Below are 20797 nucleotides of genomic sequence, written 5' to 3'. Positions count from 1 at the left end.
GGTAGGTTCTGGGAACTGAACTTGGGTCCTCTGGAAGAGCAGCCAGTGCACTGAGCCAGAGTCATGCACTGTCCCCTCGATTAATACTACTTCGCACAGAAATGCTTTTGTATTGACAAGGTGTTAGAATTGATGTCTACAAAGGAAACTTCCCTAAAAATAAATGTGATAAGGAACGAAAATGCAGACCTCAGGCAGGTTTGAGGCAAAGTACCCCAAAAGGACCATTTTCCTCAATAGGAAAATCGGTTAAATGTTCAGAGGCAATTTATGACTTGCTTTAAAAAAATTACTACAGCAGACTGGAGAGCTGACCCTGCCCCCCACCTAGGCAGAGTGGGAGAGCGGCCCTGGTGGCACTGGTGCAGGAGAGCAGGCAGGCTGACCAACCCAGCTACCACCCAGGCCCAGATCCAGAGCTTTGAGTTGGGGACCCCAACATCTACCCCAGCCATGAACTGCGGGAGCATGAAGAGGCCAGTCCTGCAGAACCAAAGCCGCGGGATCTTCACGACACAGGTCAACAGCAGGACATCCAAGAGGAGTCCCGTGAGGGTGCAGTACTGATAGTGTAGCAGAAGCCAGAGGCCTCGAACCCGTCCAGTGACTGGTCGCAGTGAACATTTGCAAGTAAAGCTGTTGGGCAAAAGGGTAGACTGCAGGGCGCTGCAGGTCCACGGCCAGATGTTTGTTTGTTTGTTTTGTTGTCTTTGGGGGAGGAGGTCGCAAGGGCAGAAGAGCAGATATGGAGGGACGGGAGATGAGTGGGTTTGGAATGGTTTATTGGCTTACAAATCCATATCACTGTTCATCACTGAAAGAACTCAAGCAGAGCAGGAATGTGGAGGCAGGAGCTGATGCAGATGCACAGAGGGGTGCTGCTCACTGGCTTGCTCCCCATGGCTTGTTCAGCCTGCTTTCTTAAAGAACCCAGGACCACCAACCGGGGGTGGCACCACCCACCATGGTACCATCAATCACTAATCACAAAAACCAATCTCTAATTACAAACATGCCCTACTGGCTTGCCTGCAGCCTCATCTTCTGGAGACTTTTTCTCTCAACTGAGGCTCTCTTTTCCTTTCTGACGACTCTAGCGTGTGTCAAGTTGACACAAAACTAGCCAGTACACTCCCTGTGGGGACTTCCCACCAGGGCACCATTGACTGCTTCCTATCTGCTGGTTTTCATCCTAAGAGAGAAAACCGAATTGGCCTAGATAAGGATCTCTGATCCTCATAGGTTAGGAGCCTGCTGGGCTGGGACATGTTTCCACAACCGTCCAATCAGGAGGCCTCCAGGACCCCATATTCCACATTAACATGGTTGGGAGACTGGTTGGCTCCAGGGAAGCTTCTGTGGTGTTGAAGACAACCCTGTGTGCTTTTTATAAGAGAATCCATGAGGGGAACTTCCTTAGTACAAAAGCAGCCATTTTAAAGTGGACAGCTCAGCCAGGCCTGGTGATCCAGGCCTGTCATCTGTCATCCCAACTGTTGAAAGGCTGAGGCAGGAGTCTCTCTAGCTTAAGGCCTGCCTGGACAATTGAATGACATAAAAAATATAGAGCTGGTGATGTAGTAGTTGGGAAGTACATTTCTGGTACATGAGAGGCTCTGGTTTTAATTCCCAGAGGGGTGCACTTGCACGCGCGCGCGCGCGCGCACACACACACACACACACACACACACACACACACACACACACACACGAGTTCAGTGGTATTTAGTATATTCATGGTGTTATGCAACTGCCACATCCTCCTGGTTCTCACAGTCTGGCATCCTCTGAAGTCAGGCTGTACACCCCGCATCTCCCCGGTCTCACCAGCCAGGCTGCTCTCCGGCTCTTCAGACCCGCCTATTTTGAAGTGGCTTTTGAGTCTGGCTTCGCTCCCTTAGCACTCTTCCCAGAGCTGCCCATGTCCTAGTGTCACAGCTTCGTTCAGAAATGTTTGTTTGTTTGTTGAGATGGAGTCTTGCTGTACGGCCCCTGTGTTCCACTCCCAGGCCGCATCCTCAGCCCCGTGTGTGTGTGTGTGTGTGTGTGTGTGTGTGTGTGTGTGTGTGTGTGTGTGTGTGTCTTTGTGATGTTGACATAAAAAACACAGCTGTCAGCTTAAAGGGGATAAGAAATAGTCTGTCCTGGAACCAAAAAATGTGAGTGAGCATGGAACACAGAATTAGGTCACTCCACGTTCCGACGTGTAACCAGTTTCATCCAGTTGGATCCGTACCCTGATGGAGCTTTAAATCAAGGCTGTTTGAAAACACACTGATGGGCCAGGCAGTGGTGGCGCACGCCTTTGATCCCTGTGCTTGGGAGGCAGAGACAGGTAGATCTCTGTGAGTTCAAGGCCAGCCTGGGCTACAGAGTGAGTTCCAGGACAGCCAGGACTACACAGAGAAACCCTGTCTCGAAAAACAAAAACAATAAAACAATCCAGGTCAGCAACTGAAACAACTTAACATTTAAAAAAATTATCCAGGCTGGAGAGATGGCTCAGAGGTTAAGAGCACTGGCTGCTCTTCCAGAGGTCCTGGGTTCAATTCCCAGCCATCACATGGTGGCTCACAACCATCTGTAATGAGATCTGGTGTCCTCTTCTGGTGTGTAGGGACACATGCTGTATACATAATAAATGAATAAATCTTAAAAAATTATCCCTTGACAGTTTCATGCCTGTATATAAGATGTATTCTGATTGTGTTCAGACACACCCCTCTCCCCTTACCCTTTCCCACTCCCTCCGGAGCCCCTCTTCTCAACAAGGCTTTTTTTGTTTTTGTTTTTTGAGACAGGGTTTGTCTGTGTATCTTTGGTGCCTGTCCTGGAACTCGCTCTGTAGCCCAGGCTGGCCTCAAACTCACAAAGATCCGCCTGGCTCTGCCTTCCAAGTGCTGGATTAAAGGCGTGCGCCACCACCGCCCGGGTCAACAAGGTTTTTAATGTTTGTTACAGACTTATTATTTTATGTGTATGAGTATTTTGTCGGCATGTATGTATGTGTACCACATGTATGCCTGGTGCCTGTGGAGGCCAGAGAACACTGGATCCCATGGAATTGGAGTTACAGGTGGTTGTGAGTTGCCACGTGAATGCTGAGAACAGAACTCAGGTCCTCTGTAAGAACAAGTGCTCTTACCTGCCGAGCCTTCTCTCTAGCTCCCATGCTTGGTTTTTGTTTGTTTGTTTTTAGTGACCAGCTGAGTTTAGTTACGATTGCTTGCGTAGGTAGCATGGGTATGAAGTTATCTACTAGAGCGTGGGTGACTCATTAGTGACCACAGAGATTCCCCATCTCCCAGCAGCCCAGCTCCTCGGCTAGAGGTGAGGCCCTCTGTGCTCCTCCCTCCTCCATGCTGGAATTCAAACACGGTTTAAGATCAAGTGTCCTGGGGCTGGAGAGAGGTGGCACAGCAGATTGAGCGCCTGCTGCTCTTCTAGAGGACCTTACTGTAGTTCTTAGCTCCCATGTCAGGCTGCCTGCAACTGCAGGTCCTGGGGTCCAGTGCCCCCTTCTGGCCACTGAGGGTACTTCACACACACACACACACACACACACACACACACACACACACAGAGAGAGAGAGAGAGAGAGAGAGAGAGAGAGAGAGAGAGAGAGAGAGAACATACTCATGAAAAATAAAATAAATCTTAGAAAAAATTAAAATCGCCATGCACCAGTGGCGCACACCTTTAATCCCAGCACTCGGGAGGCAGAGGCAGGCGGATCTCTGTGAGTTTGAGGCCAGCCTGGTCTACAGAGTGAGATCCAGGACTGGCACATTTTGGTTTGGAGAAGCCCTGTCTCGAAAAACCAAAAACCAAACAAAACAAAACAACCCCTCCCCCCCCCAAAAAACAAAAAACAAAAACAAAACAAAACCCCAAAATTAAAACCAAATGTTCTAATAGGATACAATTTAAAGATATACTAATTTAATGAATGTGGAGAAATGACTGTTTCATTCAGAGATCTTCCACAAAGTGGAGTCCTAAAGAGAGGCCGAGTCTCTGGTTGCTAACACATTTAGTTATTCAAACTCAAATGGACTTTCAGCCTAAAGTTTAGAAGCCAGGCCCCAGAGGACCGTCCCTTGCTGTGGCTTTAACATGCTCTACCTCCCTCTGTCTTGCAGATGTGTGGGAATCACTTGCCTCTTCCTGTGCCATGAGGCCACCGCAGCCTGACACCACCCCCGTGCCCACCCAGCCTTCCTCATCTACACACAGCCGGCTGCCCCTGAGCCTCCAGGTCCGGTCCTCTTTCCCCCCTGCCCTGCATCCACCTGCCGCCTGAAGCCACTGGTTCCAGTTGTCAACAGCCTCCGCTTGTTCCAAATAGCGATGAACTGAAATGGAAAAGGCTCCAGCCCTCCGCAAAACTAAGGACTTGGCTGTCTCCCTCGGGCAAGCGTTCCATTCCTCCTGCTCTCCTGCGTGTGTGCTTTCTTTTTTTATTTCACATGGACATTGTAAAAGAAAACAAACAAACTACCTTCTGTTCTAGAAGATACTGACCCTTGGGAGAAGGCCTCTAGGGCTCCGAGAGCTCAGTCTCTGCTGGCCCTCTGCAGCGGTGGCCAGGGGCAGGGCTGCCTGGTGGTGAGGGCTCTCAGCCCAGCCTTTAGGAGCGAGGCCACTGGCAGGCAAGGATGGTTAGTAACGATGGCTCATGTGATAACAGTATTGTGTGTTCCGTGGGGAAAGTGAGTTTTTTTTTATACTCATATATAATCGATACCTTTTATTTATTGGTTGTTAACTATTGCTGCTACCTTGTGTGTCTGAAACTCCCAGGATGCTGGGCCTCCGTTTACATGTGCACACCCTCGCCCACCTGCCCGCCTCACTTGGGAGGATGGTGGCCTGCAGCGGCCAAGAAGCCAAAAATCTTTTCCTCTTTTTTTCAGATACTGTGCTCCATTTTTGGAGAGGGGAAGGTGGGCATTCCTAAACGGCTAATGTACTGTTCCCCCAGCTTCTGCCCTGCAGTCCCCCCCCCCTCCTCTGCTCTCCTCGGAGTCCATAACACTTTTTTCAAGGACAAGCGGGACTTTTTTTTTTTTCAACTCTTGCTCTGATGTTCACAGTGGAGAGGAAGTGGAGAGCCTTGTTCCGGGAGTGGGGACTGGGAGAGGGCGTCGGGCACACAGTATGGAGAGTATGAAGTGGGCTTCTCTGCAGTCCACTGGCAGAGGTAACGATGTCTCTGCCTTCTTGATGCTAGGGGTGTGGAGAGCCTGTGAATTCCTCGGCTTTCCTGCCTCTGTCTGCCTTTTGTAACAGGCTACATGGCTTCTTCTCTGCTCCGAGGCTGAGAAGGAGAGGATGAAAGGACAGGACCAGCATGCTACCGAGGGAGGCTCTGCTCGTCCAGAGCCAGGGATGGCTCCGTGTCTGTCACCAGGAACACTGGGCAGCCATGGACCAGAAGCAAGAGGCCTGAGGTTGGGCTTCTCTGTGATTTCATAGTCTGCCTCTCAGTCAGTAGGGCTGGGGGTACGGGGGGCAGTTGGTGGTTGGTCTGGCTGACGATGTCTGATTCTCAGCCTGGAGCTTGGGTTCCTATGTCTGTGGTACTGTTCTGTGGTTGTGTTTGCCAGGCCCTGGGTGTCTGATGGTGCCTCCTTCAGCCCCTCTTCAGTGTTCTCTAGGCTCGTGAGCTCCTTTGGGGCTCACCCTCACCATGGGCAACTTTCTCAGTTGAGACGCGGCCTCCCAGCTGCAGACAGGCAGGCCTGGGCCCATAGTTCTTGCTTCTAGTTTGTGTCGCCCCTTTGGCCACCAGCGAGAGGGGGAAATGGCCGCTGGATTTTGTTCTGCTCCGATCCTCTAGTAATCTCCATCATACATCTAGGAGGCTGAACTCTTCCTTGCTAATGACCCGTGGGTGAGTAGCTGTCAGCTGGGGGATGGATGTCCTCCATCAAATGGTGGCTTTGTGTGGGTGGGAATGCTTAGCAGTCCACAAATACACCCCCTTCATGGGCAGACATTTGGCTCACGCTGTGTGCACTATTGGCCCAGCAGATCCCACAGGGCTCCGGTTGCATCGGCAATTTTCTTTGAGGCTTCTCTGGGTCAGCTTCCTGCTTGGCCACCGACAGGGCCTCTAGGACGGGGAGTCGATGCAGTGATGTGGGTTGAGAGGATAAGAGTGGACTTCCTGTGGTCTCTGGAGCCTCTCTGTTACTAGCATTTTGGGTGGCATCCAGACTCGATGGATTCTTAGCTGTGGACTGTCCAGGATGAAGTCTGGGTTTTCACCGAGTCTGTGGGTCCAGGTTTCCTCTTGGCATCTTGGCTTTTTGGCTTTTTTGAGTTGCAGCCTCAAGTGTGGCTTTTGGTCTTCACAGTTTATGTCCTTGGGCCCAGCCTTGGACACTGAGACAGCCCGGGCTGCCTTCTTCCTGGCAGGATGCTGGACACTGTTTTCATTTGAGGATGCGTCCTGACAGACTTCGGTCCTTCTCTCTCACCAGCCGTTAGCTGTGGCACACAGCACGCCCAGAATCTGAGGCTGGGCCTCTTCTGAGCAGCCTGAGGGCCTCTCCCCAAGTTCATTTCCACTGAGTCCCACCCCATCCGATGCTGCTTTCTTTCGGGGTGTGGTCCAGCCCATGAGGCCAGATCCCTAGTCCCTCTGCAGACCCTCCCTGCTAGGGCCAGGGATGCTGTGCCCCTCCCGCTCTTCTTCCAAGCAGTTGCTCCTACTTTGTGTTGACTGGGACTTAGGAGAGCGTCACGACTTTGCGGTATCCAGCCAGGTTTAAAATAACAAGGCAAATGTATGCGGCATTGGTGTCTCTTTCTTTAAATGCGCTGCAGTCTGACAGTTGATTTCCTAAGAAGGTGCGTTTGGGCTTTTGGGGACAGTGTCTCTTCTAGGGGATGGTGGAGTGTAGGGTGCCTGGGGATCCCTGGCATCTCTCCAGAGAAAGTCCCCACTACTGGCCTAGCAGAAAGCCCCTGGGATTCCTCCCAGTCTATTTCTGAATTTACATGATCTAAGGATCACAGGGGCGCCCCCTGGTGGGGGCACCGCGGGGCTGCAGTGGTCCAGTAAGTGGTGAAGTTGGAGGCTAGAGGTGGGAAGGCCAAGGAGGCTGTGGTTGAAGAGGCCATGGACCCCCCAGCCGCACATACCTGGCAGCATGTCTCCCACCTGCCCCTCTGCTAGGTCATCTGGGGCTGGCAAGGTAGTTGGCATAAGGGCACAGTGGGAAGCTTTGCCCTCCCAACTTTAATTTTTTTTTTAAATATCTGCAAAACAAACCCGATGGTTAATTTTTGAATGAATAAAAGGCTTTTGTTGAATAAACAGTTGGTCCCATCTTCTGTCTTGGCTCTAGGGTCAGGTTTTGTCTGCTTCCCAGGGTGGGGGCCACACCTAGCACCTTTCACCACTTCATTCCCGGACAAACTCAGTCTCTGAATTCCTCTGGGGTCTGTTTCTCTGTGCCTCAGAAGGAGGTCAGCCACCTTGCAGGGGTGTCATGAGGACTCTGAGTGAAGCGGCCAGAGGCCCGTGCAGGGGGACAGGCCCGAGCGAGTCCGGTAGCTCCTGAAGGACGTCGGGTAACTTAAAGCCCAAGAAAGGTGATGTTCTGGTTGTGGTGTTCGCATCCTTCCCTGCTTGCGTCCCCAGCACCCTCGGAGTCTTTTTTTGGGGTGCCGTCCTGTCTGTGTCTTGGGGGAGAAAGGGAGCCCCTCGTCTGGTGGTGCAGGGTGATGGGCTTTGTCGCATGTCCAGGCCTCCCCCCTGCTCCTGCTGTGTGTCATCCGTGTCTGGCCAATTAAACGCGCTTCCTGGACCTCCCTGCCTCCCTGTGTGGGCCTGGTGCTTCTTCGTCTTTTCCATGTTTCCGTCTGCTTTAGATCTTCCTCCCAGGCCAGCCTGGCTCTCGCTTTGGGTGTGGTCTGCCCAGGGTCCCTAAGGGAAAACCCATGCAAGGCAAGCATGGCGCTGTGGTGACCAGGAAGCAGCAGGTGAGCTGGCCACAGCCGGTCACCCTGCAGCATCCCCTCCCGTGTGTCCCATTTATCAGGGCTGCCTAGGGGACATGACTGTGTGAAAACACCCAGCTGGGGCCTGTGGGTCTCACCATCAGATGTCAGAACCTCTGTGGGGAAGTAGGGCAGCATCTCCACCCCAACAGGGCTATTATTCTCCGCCCACCTCCCCTCCAGGTGCAACCTCTCCTCATAGTCGGCAACCTGCTGGGTCTTCAGCAGCTGGCATCCCATGATGCAAAGTGAAAGCTCTCTGGGACAGAGGAAGCTGCAGGACACCCTATGGGATATCACCTGGCCAGAGCTTCTCAGTGTGCTCCCCAGCCACGTCAGCATCATCTGGCAGCTCACTAGGAATGTGGTCTTCTCGGGACTTGGCCCAGACCTGCCTTTCTCAGAGACCCTTGGCAGCGGTGGTGGGGGTGGGGGCGGGGTGGAGTGGAGGGGGTGGCGGTGGGATGGAGTTTTTACAGTCATCCCACCCCTTTCTTGTGCTAATGGGCAAAGTCTGTGGGGTAGGATTTGGGAGGCTGATGGCCTGTGCTCTCCAGAGCTAGTTTGTGGGTCTCAGTCCTCAGGAACTGTCCCTGGGTGGAGGCTGAAGGGTATTTACATGTCCACACAGCATTGCTTCCACGAAGGCATCAAAAATAAACGGGGCTGGGGAGATGCCTCAGCTGGCAAGGACGACGACCAGGGTTAGAATCCCTGGCACCTGTGTAAAGAGCTGGGCAGGGCTGGGCAGGCCTGTAACCCCAGCGTGGGGGGACAGAGACAGATGAATTCTGGGAACTTGCTGGCCAGCCAGCCTAGCTAACACAGCCAGCATTAGAGCTTGTCTCACAGCGATAAAGCAGAGTGACAAAGACACCCGATGTCCTCCTCTGGCCTCTGCATGTGTGGCCATGGGTGTGTACACTTCATGTTCATATGCACACACCACACATACATACACAGATTAATTATGCATGATGGTTCCTCTGCAGATATGAGGGTCTGGCTCTGAAAGGCTGCCAAGGGAAGGCGGCAGTCTGTCCGGCGTGAGCACGTTTGCTGTGGGGACTGCCTGCTGGCAGAATAAGCTTGAATGTTGTCCAGGCAGCCTTGAGGGGACCATAGCTCAGGGTCCCTGGGCTGAGGGCACTGGGTGGGTCACTCTGCTCTGGGCAGGCCTTGACCTTAGTGGACACACCCTGGCTCATCCCATCCTGGGTGACTTACTGTGAGTGACAGCTTCACCTAAGATTTCTCCCCCCTCGCCGGAGAGTGAGGGCTCTCAGGTAGCCCAGGGAGCCTTCCACATTGCCCTTTCCCACCCCAGACTCATGTCTCTGTGCTGTGACCACATACCCTGACAGCATAGTGGAGCAAGGCGTATTTACACACACGATTCCCGAGGGATTTTAGACTACCATGGCAGGCAGGGCATGGCGGTGGAAGCATGAGGCAGAGGCCCCTCACACCTCCATCACCAGGGAGTGGAGAAGAACTCAGGCCAAACCAGAGGTGACTACAATCCTCAAGACCCACGCTCAGGGGCCCTCTTGGGCCAGCTAGCCACCCATGTGTCAGAAGTTCTACAAAATGCCAAAACAGCACCACCAGGCAGGGACCAATGCCAGTGAATGATGTACCAGCCTGCAGGGACATCTCATACTCACACCATAACAGAAGCTGTGCCCTGCAGGCTGGAGAGACGGCTCAGGGGTTAACAGCACTGGCTGCTCTTCCAGAGGACCCAGGTTTGATTCCCAGCACCCACAGTCAACTGTGACTCCCGCCCCAGGGGTCTGACAACCTCACAGGAATACACGTGGGCAAATGAATGAACGAATAAATGAATAAATACATAAATAAATAAAATAAAAAAGCTGTGCCCTGAAATACTCGGGGCACCAGCTGGCATGGATAGGAAGGGGCAGAGTGGAGCGGGGTGGGGGTGGGGCATGGGGAGTGGGGGTGGGGGATGGGGGTGTACAAGCAGGAGGACTCCTGCTGTGTTCGCTGCCTGTCTGCCATCTCCCTGGGTTGGGCAGACCCAGCCTGCCAGCCCTCTCCCGCCGTGCCTGACATCCATCCACCTTGTCCTCTTGACTTTCTGTCCGGAAAGCACAGCACAGGCTCAGAAACTCTTATCCTCTGGGTCTCTGGCCATGGCGGTGGGCGTGGAATGGCGTTGACAGCCCCAGAGCTCGGGAAAGTGAGCTCTCCTAAAGCAGAGTCTGCCCCTGCATTTCCTTTTCACGGGGCAGTGCGGAGCAAAGGACTGCATTTCCCAGCCTCCCTTGGGCAAGGGCGGCCTCGTGGTGCAGTTCTAACCAATGGAGTGAGAGCAAAGAAACAAACCTCGGCCCTGTCACGGGGGCTGGACCACGGACTCCAAAAACAAGCCTTTCTAGAATGGCACCCCCAACCCTGTCGCCACGCCAGCCCAAGACTGGGTCTGACTAGGAAGAGAGATCCACGTCTGTCTTGATTACACCATCCAGGGTCTCTCCCTGCGTCACCACCCCCATTTAGAGCGTCTCTAATACGTTGTGTGAGTCTCTGGGTGGATTTAAATGACCCAATTCCTCCAGCAAGTATTTGCATCTAAATTCTCGGTTGCCAAAGCGATTAAATAAAAAACCTGCACAAGCGTGGTGTGATGTTTCGGGTCACTGCTCTGTCTCCTGCCTTCCCAGCCTCTCTTCATTCTTCTCCCTCCTCCTTCCCCAGGGTACCCTCCTGCGGAGGACATCATTGTTTTGATGAGAGACTTGGGAGCTGGTGGCTCTGGACTGGCCAGGTGGGACATCAACTTGAAGTCCACAAGGCAAGCACAGGGAGGTGGCTTCCTAGGCAGCCCAGGAAGGATCTTTGTCAGGGACACTTGGATCAGGGACCAGGGCTCATGTCTCTTTCATGTCCTGCCTCAGAAATTGTGTCCTTTACCCAGGCTACCCACTTCTGTAATCTCAGGGGTCAAATACGATGTGATGAGGCATGAGTACCCCCTCCACCCCGACACACACACACACACACACACACACACACACACACACACACACACACACGGAGAATCAGGAAGAGTGAGCAGTAGTGATGACTTCATAACAATGGTAGGATGGAGGGTGTCTCAGTCAGTGTTCTAGTGCTGTGAAGAGACACCACGACCAAGGCAGCTGTTACAAAGGAAAGCATTTAGTTGGGATTAGCTTACAGTTCAGAGGTCTAGTCCATTTTCACTATGGCGGGAAGTATGGTGGCGTGCAGGCAGACATGGTGCTGGAGAGGGAGCAGAGAGTTCTACATCTGAAATCCCAAAGCCCATGGCCACCAACACACCTCCTCCAACAAGGCCACACCTCCTAATCCCTGTCAAGTAGTGCCACTCCCTAATGACAATGAGCCTATGGGGGCCATTCCTATTCACACCACCACAGAGGGCTTGTCCTGGGTTAGCCGCTGGAATCCCGGATGTTGTCAAAGGCTCACTGAGGCTGCTACAGATTTCATTCACAAGCTCATGTCAAAGGTTTTGCTTAGGAAGACCAGTCAACTGCCATGTTGGAAGGCAGAGCCAGGACCCGGGCACTGTGAGGATGGGGAGGGAGTACCACCTTGGGGTTCAGCGCAAGAATGATCGCAGGCCACCAGAGCCCGTGCATTAATCCATGAATGCAGCATGGTCTCTGTCCCTGTGCTTTCCAGGCAGAAACCAAAAGCTAACCAGTCCTTTAGCAGTCCCCACAGGTAAAGCCTGAGCCTGGTGTACAAGTGTGGACAGCTGTGATGCCAGGCTCCACCACGGCCTTTGATACACACGAGGCTTGCTTCGAGAAGCCAAGCATCTATGTAGAAAGGCTAGAAACTGCCGCACAAAAAGGAGAAACGACGACCCACGCAGGGCAGGTCTGAGCTGTCACGGGCAGCCTCCGGTAGGGATTCTTGGAGGAGAAAGGACACAGCTACCCTTGAAGGATTTCAGGATGCAGGCGGGGGAGGGAAGGGGAGGCTGGGAACAGCAGGTGCAAGTGTGCAGAGGCAGATTCCAATGGGAGAAGTGAGGAAAGCCGAGGGACCAGAGGTCACTTCTGGGTACTTGCACTCAGCCCACGGCACTGAGTTCCTCCTCTCTGTGCGTCTCAGGAAGTCTGGCAGGATGCCTTCTCTCCGTAATTCCCCATTTTAACAATTAACAGGGGAATGCCCATAACCTTTTCGTACTAACAGCTGACCGGGACCTTTGCTGTACACCAGGGTCTCTGCCATAGGTGTTTAATTGTGCAGAAACGCCCTCTAGAGGCTGGGACTACTACTACACTCACGTTTTATAGGCTGCTTCTGCCCACAGGGAGGGAAGGGGCTGTCTACCCGAGCAAGAGGCTTCCAGGCTCCAGGCAAGCTGCCTTCGCTCTTGGTCTCTGCAGGTGTGCTGGACCTGGGCAGTAGATGAGGGCTCTGGAAGGATCCTGTGGGAGTCTGGTGGGAGACCAGAGGTAGGACTGTGGGGGTAGGTGCAGGGTGCTGGGGCGGGGGCAATGTTGAGGAAGGAGTGTCCTGATTTCAACACTGGGCATTGAGGCACAGGATTCTCAGGGTACCCAAGGTTCAGAGCCCCATCCCAGGCAGAAAGGCTTCGGGGCACTGTGAGGGAGGGGCTGGGCAGGAGTAGGAGTGTCTGGGTGCGAGGCCCCAGGGTGCAGGAATGGGGATGAAGGCATGATCCCAGGGTCCCTTCTGGATACACCTGAGCTGCCAACAGAACTGGGCCTGGAGCTCACTTAGCACAGTCCACCCAATAGAAGGAAATGGAGCTCTTGGGCAGGGTCTGTGGTGGCCACGGCTACGGTCACCTTCTGCGCTCACAGCAGCTGCTTGTCCCTTCTCATGCAGTGCACCTGTATTCTCTGGCCACTGTCACTATCCTCAGCCAATCCCAGAGAGGTTCAGTGGTTCTCCTGGGGTCACACAGCTCATGGACACTAGAGCTGGGATGTGTGGCCAGGCTTGCTGGCCGCTAGCCCCTCTGCCTCTGTGATTCATCACCTTTGGCATGATGTCCTCTCTCTGGGGTCTCCTGGAGCTGGCACTTCCCAGAATCTGGAATTTTCCACCAGACTGTGGGGCCGAGTCCCCGGGTAAGGAAACATGGCTGTCTTCACGCAGAGAGCTGATGTGTGACTCCTGGGACCTTGCACACCAGGTGGCACCGTGCCATGGATCATTCCAGAGACGGAGACATCAATGAACCGACTCCCTGACCCCGCAGAAGCTTTTTATGCATGTGTTTATTTGGGAAGGGCTGTGCTGTATCATCCACACGGAGGCCAGAGGACAGCTTGTACTAGTTGGTTCTTTCTTTCTACCGCGTGGGTCTGAGGATGGAACTTGGGTTGTTAGGCTTGGTGGCAGGTGCTTTTACTGGCTAGGCCATCTTTTTATGTGTGTGTACACGTGGTATCTGGGTGTTCCTATGTGTGTGAATGCATGCAGAGGCCTGAGGTTGATATCAAGAATCTTCCTCAATCACCCTCCTCCACCCTCTTCTTTGAGGCAGGGTCTCACAGTTGAACCCCGAGCTCACTGACATGGCTAGGCCAGCAGCTTACTCTGAAGAAGCCGTTTCCACCTTCCAAGCACTGGAACTACGGACAGCTTGTCGGGCCCACTCAGCATTCACATGAATTCCGGGAACCGAAGCTCAGTCCTCACACTTGGACAGCAACATTATTATTATCTGAGCCATTTCTCTGCTGGAACCAGTCCACTTTAAGACCCCTATGGCCCCCCTGCCCCTGACCAGCTCCACACTGCAGCAGGGCACGGGTCTCTCCCACAGGAGGGAATCTGCTGGACCATCAGGCAGCCCCGGGAGTCAGAAGTCCAGGGCCAGGGTGGGGCCTGGGAAGCTGCTCTCCGCTGGTCCCCTGGTGTGCATTGAGGCACTTGAAGGCCACACTTGTTCCTTTTGTCTACAAATCAGGTTCTGACAGAGCTTCTCTTCCAAGGCTTCCTCTGCTAAGGCTCCTTCTCTAGGGGCCAGTCCTGGCTCCACCCTGGACAGCTGTGAGCTGTGGGGCAACAGCAAATGGGAGCCAAACGGAGCCTCGGGGTCTTCACTTGGGACATGGGTAGCAGAAGTGCATGCCTTAAGCGGTTGTCCACTGGCCTCAGCAAAGTGACGTAAGCGGCGTGGTGGGCACACTGGCTTACTGGTCACTTTCCCATTCCTGTGACAAATGGCCTGAGAAAAACAAACTGAGAAAAGGAAGACTTGTGTCAGCGCACACTCTGAGTGCAGTCCACCGCGGAGAGGTGCTGCTTGGACTGTGTCCACAACCAGGAAGAATCATGAATGCCAGTGCTCAACTCGATTTCCCATTATTTGGACCCCAACAGTCGTAGTCGGGGTTTCTATTGCTGTGATGAAACACTGTGACCAAAGAAACCTGGGTAGGAAAGGGTTTATCGGGCTTACATTTCCACATCATAGCCCATCATCAAAGGAAGTCAGGACAGGAACTCAAAACAGGGCAGGAACCCGGAGGCAGGAGCTGATGCAGAGACCATGGAGAGGTGCTGCTTACTGGCTTGCTCCTCATGACTTGCTCAGCCTGCTTTCTTATCATCCAGGACCAGCAGCCCAGGGATGGCTCCATCCACAATGGGCTGGGCCCTCCTGCATTGATCACTAATAAAATGCTTTACAGCTGGATCTTATGGAGGCATTTTCCCGACTGAGGCTCCCTCCTCTCTGATGACTCTGGCGGGTGTCATGTTGACTAGCCAGCACACCAGCCCATGGGATGGTGCCACATAACCCCTTCAGTTAATCTAGTCTCGAAAATCCTTCACAGACATGCCCAGAGATTCACGTCCATGATGATACAAAATCCTAGCAGACTGACCATCAAAATTACCATGGTTGCCACTGCCAGATTCTCTCCACCCAAGGCCACTACTGTCCCTGGATTTGGCCCAACTTTGGTTCTTCAGCTGGTGAGGCTTCACTGATGACCCAGGTCCAAGTACATAGTTCTGGAGAGGAGGACACTATCTGGAGACAGCCATGTTTCCACTGCCATGCTCAGATGCCACGCGCCTGCATGGCAAGCTGCATTCAAAGCATGCCAAAGAAAAAGAGAGCAGTCATCTCCTGTTTGCCATGGTCTGGGTCATTTGGGGTCCTTGTCCTCCAAGGTAAAGCTTAAGTGCATCGTGTGTGTGTGTGTGTGTGTGTGTGTGTGTGTGTGTGTGTGTGTGTGTGTGTGTGTTTAGAATTGACCCGGTCAGGCTAGGGAGGTTGCTCAGTGGTCAAGGCACTTGATGTACAACTGTGAAGGCCTGAGTTCAGATCCTCAGGATGTAGATGCTGGCCACCTGTAATTCCAGCTCTGGAAGGTGGAGACAGGATTCCCAGAGCAGGCTGGCAAGTGAGACTAAATGTATCTGTTAGTTCTGCGCTTGACTGAGCATCCCTGCCTCAGTGAATAAGGTAAAAAGAGTTATAGAGACCCAATAAACCTCCAGCTGCCACATGTAGCACACTCATGTGCATGCATACCCACTCTACATGCAAACACACACATATGAAAATGGAAAACGAAAAAGATAGACTTGACCTTGCTTTTACCTTTACTTCCTTTTCCCGAGGGAAGGGGAACAGTGGCTGGATGCCATATACAGCCCGAGAGTTCCAGCACCACGCTTGGTTCAGGGCCGGCGTGGAGGTACAGGGTGAGGAAGGCGTAGGGGATGGAGAAGGATGAGAAGCCGATGCTCTGCCTGCAATGAAATGAAATAATGTGTGACACGGCTCTCCATGCACCAGCCAGAGCAGCTTCAACAGGTAGCACTAACCAAGAGACCTCCAGCTCCGTCTGAGCCCCGCCCCATCCGGCTGGTACCTCCTTTGCACTCTGGGATTGTTAGTTCTTCCTCTTCTTCCTCCTCCTTTTCCTCCTCCTCTTCTTCTTATTATTATTTAATTACTTTTGTTTTTTCAAGACAGGGTTTCTCTGTGTAGCCCTGGCTGTCCTGGAACTCACTGTTTACCAGGCTGGTCTTGAACTCACAGAGATCCGCCTGCCTCTGCCTCCCGAGTGCTGGGATTAGAGGTGTGCACCACCACTCCCGGCTGTGGTTGGCTCTTCTACCATGTGGCTTCCAGGGACTGGCCTCGGATGACCAGGCTCGGCAGCAAATGCCCTGGCCCACTGACCCATCTTGCTCCCCACGTATTAGTAAAGTAACAGCTTAGTTTGTTGATTTGAGACCTTCTTTATTTTTATCCTTAATTGAGTGTACCGATCTCTGTGTAGATATGGGCATATGAAAGCAGTGTCTGTGGAGGCCAGAAGAGGGTGCTGGAGTTTCAGGCAGTTGTGAGTGGCTGTGTGGATACTGGGAACTGAACTTCCTTCCTCTGCAAGAGCAGCAAGGACTCTAACCAATGAGCCATCTCTCCATCTCCAGCTCTTTTTATGTGAGCATTTAAAGCTGTAAGTTATCCTGTGAAAGCTGCTTCATGGGCATTCCTGGACATTTGATACAGTGTGTTTATTTTCCTTACTGACTTTTAGCTTGATGACATTGTAGCCAGAAAAGATAGACTGAACATTTTAGTCCCTTTAAATTTGTTAAGATTTGGCATGATCCAGGACGTGGTGACTGTTTCTGATGCTGTAAAAAAGAATGTATGTTCTGATAGTGTTGGGTAGAATGTTCTAGAAATGTCAATGAGAGATGACTGGTAGGTGGTATTCATTCTCTCATTCTGTATCCTGATTTTGATTGTTTATTTATTTAATCAGTTACTGAGAAAACTGAGTCACCATCAACATGAGTCAGTCAAGCCCAGGATAGAATGCCACTTCTGGAGGACAAGATGCCTTAACTGTCCGCGAGCTGAGTCACAGCACATGTATGGGTCCTTGGACCACCAATGGCACCCTCTCACAAGGCAGGTGCACAGGAGTATGTGTCCCACCTGTCCCCTGCTCCCTGCGTAGGAGTGGGAAATGACTAATTTTCAGCTCTCACCCGTGTACCCCCAAACGCATGTTTAGACCTCTCTGCATGTTTCTCCATGGAGTCTCTGAAGAGGGAGGTTGGTCACTTTCTGAGTACACCCTGCCCCCTCCCCCAACCTCGCCATTGTGTGTTTTTTTTTCCCCTGGAGCTTTGTGGGCAGATGAGGGGAAACAGGTCGGAAAATGGACACAGATGTAAAAGGACTAAGCTGGGCCAACAAGATGCCTCAGTGGGTAACAGTGCTTGCTGTACAAGCTGAGGACCTGCGTTTGATCCCCAGAAACCACACCAAGAAGCCCCAAGCTCACTGCTTGCAGCATCTGTACTCTCCCTCCGAACTCCTTCTGGGAGAGGGGCCTCGAGAGGATGGCCTGGAAGTTCTCAGGCCAGCTTACCTGGAGTACAAGGCATGGCAGAGATGAGAGGAACTTCAACAGGGCGGAAGAAAAGAAACAGTTCCCCAAAGGTGACCTCGGACTTCCATGTGTGCGCCACGGCACCCACATGCACCCATACCCACACCCCCCACATACACAGATTATGAATAATAAAAAAAGCTAAATTTACTTGCATTAAAAAAGCTCATTGCTGTTAGAAGGAGGGAAAAGAAAACCCTAGATTTGGAAGAGAGAGGAGGAGAAACTTGGAGGCAGATGTGAGGAGCAGAGACTTCCAGGCAAATGTGTTGAAAGGAGACTTGAGAGAGCTGAGGTGTGACTTCCCTTTTGTTAATACCCCGGGTATTTCAGCGAGGACCGGCCATCTCTCAGAGGCCTGAGTCTCCTTTGGCTGTGAAACTTCACTGAGTGGGGCCTGAAGGTCAGACTTCGGCCACGCTGTTATGTCCCATGCATTCATTCAGGGACACCCCACGGGAGCCCTGGAGGATGGGTGGGGTGGGCTCGCTTTCATGCCAGGCCCGGAAGGTATGAACTGTGTTCCTCATGCTAGAACAGAGGCCTGGCAAGGTGATCAGGGCTGACACTCAGGGGACAGCTTCATGACTGAAGTATCGTGTTCAAAGAGAATCACTTCCTCCAAGAGCTGGTCATCAACTCCCTCAGCGAGCAGAGTTTTCGGGTTGCATCAAGTATATATATATATTTCCCCTCTTTCAGGTTTACAGAACCAGGGGTGGGGCATGCTTAGAGCTGTTTGGAAAGAAAGGGGAAAAAATTAACTCATCCCAAATCATGAGCCCGTCTTTCCATCCATTTATGTTGTTTGAATCTTAGAAGGTCTTTTAATTAAAAAACCCAGAGCCAGATATCAGGGTGGGAGCTGAGAGATCAGAGAAGCAGAACAAGCCACAGCCAACTTCACCTCGCCAACTCCTCAGCCGATCCTGTTTCCATAAATCCTCAGACTGAAAGCCTCTGAGTCCTCATCCAAAAGGGTCTCAGCTGAACTGCTTTAGTTCCTGTTTCCTCAAGCCTTATGTACCTTCTCAACCCTGCCGTCACTTCCTGGGATTAAAGGCGTGTGTGTTTCCCAGTACCGGGATTAAAGGCGTGAGTCACCACTGCCTGGCTCTGTTTCCAGTGTGGCTTTGAACTCACAGAGATCCAGATGGATCTCTGCCCCCTACCGCCCCCCGCAGCCCCACGAGTGACAGGATTAAGGGTGTGTGCCACCACTGTCTGGCCTCTATGTCTAATCTAGTGGCTGGCTCTGACTTCTGATTCTCAGGCAAGTTTATTAGGGTACACAATATATATCACTACACACTTGAGCATGAGGTGTCAAAGGGACGATGCTATTGGGCCTGGAGGGAATAGCAGCTTGTCTCTCAGCAATTATGTAGTGCTTGCTGGATGCATCTAGTTCAAGGACTTTTGCGGGGCCTGACATGGGAAAGATGGTCAAGGGCTAGGGAGTAAAGTGCTTACTGTGCCTGATGCTGTAGCTCAGTTACAGAGTGCTTGGCTGGCTTGCATGTGGCCCTAGGTTCAATTCCCGGTGCCGGCAAAACAAATAAACAAAAAGGAGCCAGCAAGATGGCTCAGTGGGTACAGGAGCCATTGCCTTTGAGTCTGATAGACAGTTTGTAGAGTCTACCCGGTAGTAGGGGAGAACAGACTCCTGGAAGTTGTCCTCTGATTTCCACATGCAAACACACACAGGGAGAGAGAGGGGGGGGGGAGGGCATCAGGCAGGCAGGTGAGTACTGTGGGTGTTGCATGGATTTTACCCCCTTGGATCACTAGTAGGTCTGCTACCTCCAGAAGGAGAGGCCCCTGGCCACTTCCTCCCCGCTGCCGTCATCATTCAGGGTGCAAATCCAACTTGCCCAAGCCCAGCAAAGAAAGGGGCTGCAACCCTTCCCACTATCCCCCCAACAGTGTGTGTAGGGGGGAGGGACTCCAGGAACACATGGCTTTTCTCTCTTCTCTACTTACCTAGGCTGCTCTCCGACTCAGGCTTGCTCAGGGGGCGGGGGGTGGGGGCGGCGGCAGGAGAGTGTTCCCAGGAACAGTGTTCCCAGGGAAGAAAGCTGATTGGCTCTGAGTGAGTCACATGCCCATCTATATGCCCAAGCACTGTTGCTGGAAGGGGATGGGACACTATGATTGGCTCTCCCTGGGTCACATGACCGCTCGTGCTGGGATATTTTAGCAGAAGGCCTGGCGAGGTCTGTTCTACAGGGGTTGAGGAAGCTGGAGTCTAGCTAATGTAAGCTGTGAAGCTGTGAGCTCTCAGGCAGGCCTGTGGCTTGTGCCTGCACACACACACACACACACACACACACACACACACACACACACACACACACACACACACACACACACACGATAATCACATGGTATACTTCTCTCTGTTGCCTCTCTTCAGGAACCAGGGACTTGATTTTGCTATCATGGCCACCAGCTTCTTTTCGTCTCTGGCTCCACATCTGCAGGCTGGACACAGCTGGACACAGCTGGACACAGTAAAGCTGGGCACGGTCACCTGAGCCCTGCCCTAGGAGACAGCTCTCCTTTTCTCAGAGTGTTCCCACAGACCGGTGGCCCAGACTCAGGAAAGGTGTGTGTGGTATGAATGTGTAATAGCTGAAGCGACTCTAGCCAGCTCAGGCGTGGCAAGCATGGCCCTGGCAGGCCCCGCCCTTCTCCCCCACTCCCTCTGCCTTGTTAAAAACCATCGGATTACAGTACTAAAGCTGCCACCAAGGCCTGTTCCCTTATTGGGCCCCTTCCTCCTCCTGAGGCTAACAGGGTCCAGCTATCCAAGTACTGAAGTCCAGCATCAGAAGCCCCCTTTGGTCACCCAATTAACCTGCTCAATCAAAATTAAACACCTCACCCTAACACGGGGTTTCCCTGTTTACCTTTATAAACCGCCATTTGCCTGTGTGCCACGTCTGTCTCCTCTCTGTCCCTCCAGGTCAAATACCTCTGTCCCCCTCTCCCTTGTCCCTTCCCCTTCTCCCTCATCCTCTGTCTTTGTCTCTTATCCCCTGCCTCTGTCCCTCTGGGCAGATAAATCTCCTCTGTGCTGAGAACTTGCGGGTCCTGAGCCCGTACTTTTCCTCCCACCCACTGCCAGCATCGTTCCTGAGGCGCCTGCCCTGGACCCCAGCTTCCACTAAACATCAGCAGAGGTGTGATTAGAACTGACTTGTTAAAGAGTCCGCTGTCTAAACCCCACCCCAGCTTCTGGGCACGCCCAAAGGTCGTGGTGATGCCTGGACTGGAAGTGAAAGGACCAGGCAGATACCATAACAGGCTGCTCAGTCTTCTCTCAGAGATGAGGCCTCAAT

The 20797-nt window shown here is 52.6% G+C and overlaps 1 protein-coding gene and 1 long non-coding RNA gene across 2 annotated transcripts in view; one reads left to right on the top strand and one right to left on the bottom strand.

Annotated features, from left to right (window-relative positions):
* Ncs1 (neuronal calcium sensor 1) overlaps window positions 1-7829 on the top strand; it is a 54810-nt gene extending 46981 nt beyond the window's left edge. Inside the window, exon 8 of the mRNA XM_006983439.4 lies at window positions 4143-7829. The gene's annotated coding sequence lies outside the window, so the exon portion shown is untranslated. The remainder of the gene's footprint in view (window positions 1-4142) is intronic.
* Window positions 7830-11242: 3413 nt separating this feature from the next.
* LOC121828591 (uncharacterized) lies at window positions 11243-19476 on the bottom strand. The gene is made up of 3 exons (XR_006071008.2): window positions 19437-19476; window positions 15638-15789; window positions 11243-14262 (listed from the first exon to the last, which is right to left on the bottom strand). It is a non-coding gene; the product is annotated as an uncharacterized LOC121828591 (long non-coding RNA).
* Between the last annotated feature and the right edge of the window lie 1321 nt (window positions 19477-20797).

This window comes from Peromyscus maniculatus, chromosome 4 (assembly GCF_049852395.1).
Source record: "Peromyscus maniculatus bairdii isolate BWxNUB_F1_BW_parent chromosome 4, HU_Pman_BW_mat_3.1, whole genome shotgun sequence".
NCBI lineage: Eukaryota > Metazoa > Chordata > Mammalia > Rodentia > Cricetidae > Peromyscus > Peromyscus maniculatus.
Note: the sequence above shows the minus strand (reverse complement) of the source record. Positions and strands in the feature narration are given on the sequence as shown.